The sequence below is a fragment of the Cyprinus carpio genome, chromosome A3, assembly GCF_018340385.1.
Source record: "Cyprinus carpio isolate SPL01 chromosome A3, ASM1834038v1, whole genome shotgun sequence".
Lineage (NCBI taxonomy): Eukaryota > Metazoa > Chordata > Actinopteri > Cypriniformes > Cyprinidae > Cyprinus > Cyprinus carpio.
In genome coordinates, this window is record NC_056574.1 from 10225709 (window position 1) to 10228611 (window position 2903).

The 2903-nt window shown below is 39.2% G+C and overlaps 1 pseudogene; it reads left to right on the plus strand.

The window, feature by feature from the left end:
• The first annotated feature begins 291 nt into the window (after positions 1-291).
• LOC122136151 lies at positions 292-1770 on the plus strand (annotated as a pseudogene).
• The last annotated feature ends 1133 nt before the right edge of the window (positions 1771-2903 follow it).

Here is a 2903-nt window from a genome sequence, read left to right on the forward strand (position 1 = left end):
TCCACCTCTGAGAATAAGTGTGATTCATAAAGGTTCCTAAGTGTTAAGACTAGGTCTCAGCTCCTAAATTATTTAAGAGAGCTGGAGAGGTCTCCTAACCAATTAGGAGTAACAAGATGGCAGTAGAGAGGAGGAGGCCGCGCAGTTTCCAACAACGTAAGAATGTGTTGGAATTATATAATGACAGAGAGTTGATCAAACGATACAGGCTTGATCGTCAGTGTATTCTTTTTGTTACTGACCTAGTCAGAAATTCAATAACTTCTCCCACTGTAAGAAACAATGCTTTAACTGCAGAAATGAAAGTTATAATGACTCTGCGTTTCTTGGTGACTGGAAAAATGCAGCAATGCACCAGTGATGACTTAGGGCCATCACAGTCCACAGTTAGCAGGGTCTTAAATACCACTGTTGCTGCACTAACCACACCAGACATAGTAAGGCAGTTCATTGACTTCCCAACTGACCTTCAAACTATACGGCAAGAGCAAGCAGATTTTATGAGGATTTCGATATGAGTATGACGAAGTCAGGCTAATTGATGGCACCCATGTACGCATCATTGCTCCAACTGTAAATGAGGAGACATACATCAATCAAAAAGGATTCCACAGCATCAATGTTCAAGTCGTATTTGATGCCAATTACAAGATCCTTGATCTTGTGCCAAAATGGCCAGGGTCAACACATGACTTAAGAACACACAGGTTCTTTCCCAGAGTGGCCTCACTGGGTTATTCGAACAAAATTATGTTCACCCTGGATGTCATCTGCTGGGAGACTCGGGTTACCCTTTAAAACACTGGCTTCCCACCCCTTACAGAAGACCTCAAGGAGAACAGCAGCTCAATTAAAACAGGTACTGTACTGGACTGAACTGTAGACAAGATACCAATTTTGTTCAATGAGTGCATTCTTGACTTATCTGACCTATGTTCTTTTTTATTGTTTTTGCGTCATGAAGAGCACACAAAGTAACAAGAGGCCTTGGTGGAGAGAGGAATTGGACAGCTGAAAAGAAGATTCCATGTCCTTCATGGAGAGATTCGACATTCACCTGAGCGTGCTTGTCGCATTATTATGGCTTGTGGCATTTTGCACAATATTTGCAAAGCTCGTAACCTCCCATTGCTTGATGGTGATGATGACGATGAAAATGACGATCATGGTGATGATGACAGTGATCATGATTATGATGAGAATGATGACAAAACCACCGAACACACATTACAAAGCATTTCAGGGAGAGCATCACTAAGGGACTGCTTTGCTAACTCACATTTTGTGTAAGCAAACTTGTCGACAATAAGTAACAACAAACTAATTTTTCCTTACACAATTTTATTACACAAAGCATATGTACAATCATTGAGTATTCTTTATTCTTTTCAGTTTTAGTGCGTAATATTCATTTTAAATTTCCAGCAACTTAATTTGCAATTTGAGCTTTTTTCTTTTAAGGGACTCAATGTCATCCTCAGTGGCTGTGCCCTGTGCAAATCCAGTGTCTTGTGAGGCAGAAGGCTCATCTGGAGGACACAGGGAGATGTCCTGAGATGATGCAGGAGAAGATGCATCTGATGTACCGGCTCCAGAGTTATCCACACTACATTCACACGCAGAAAATGTTAAACAGTGCAAACATGTTTATTCAATTTGATGTGGTGATTGAAATACTATCAATTTATTAAAAAAGCACATTACATGCATACATTATTACATGCATAATTTTATTCTTACCATCTTTGTAACTCCTTCAGTTTGAGAAGTGCAGGGTCTGGGGCATCTGGAATGCCACAAATAGATGGATTGGCCGTTCCAGGTATCTCCTCTACTATGTCGCCAATCTTAGACAGAGATTTACATGGAGGGCCCCCACCTGTTTGACAAGAACTCAGCTGCTGACCACATGGAGACAATTGTTTAATATAAAATGGTTTAATAAGCTAAAATAAAATGTCTGTAATTATCAAGTGCTTCTTCAGATCCTAATTAGTGTTTGATCAGGACCAGGTTGGGCACCCCTGTTGTAGATTAATAAACTGTGTCCCAATTCAAAGACTGCATGCTTCGGAGGATGCGGCCAATGCAGTCTTCAAAGGACGCTCCGTGTCCAGCCTTCGCAGGATTTCCTGATTGAGCCAGAAGGTGTTTCCGATCGCGCTCCTGTCGCATAGCAACGGTACGAGAAGAGCGCTGCCATAGATGTTTTTTGTTAATGAAAATGACTAGAGCCTGAATTGTTAGTTTTTGACTGTTAATTACCGAATCATACTTTAAATGTAAGTATTGGGTTTCGACTTACTTGAATATGGTAATGACATGAAAAAATACAAAATTAAATTACTTATATCTTACCAAAATGTGATTTTATGTTGCTTATTGTATTATTTGACTGTATGTACATAATGGACCATGGTGAACATATTTAAAACAGGTTTTCAACCCTGTTTAGTTTTATGCAGCAGAATATAAAAAGTTCACTAACAAACTTTACTCCCGCTCGTCATCGGCAGCTGTCGCAGTTGCTAGGCAACAAGAACAGTCCTCCGTAGGCTAGACCGGTCCGAGTGCTTCTGAAGCAGCCTTGATATGGTTCGCAGTTGTAGCAACTGTTTGTTAATATTCTAGCTATAATTTCTTTTTTTTTCTTTTTTTTTATCTGCTAAACAACAAAGTGGTAGAGTGTAACGAAATACATTCTTTAAGTATTCACATAAAAATGAGAAGTATGCTACTGATTTTTTTTATTTTTCCTCACAGGACAGCTACAATACAAAAACATTGTTCTTTACAATATCATGCACTGTTACATTTACATTTACATTTAGTCATTTAGCAGACGCTTTTATCCAAAGCGACTTACAAATGAGGACAATGGAAGCAATCAAAAACAACAAAAG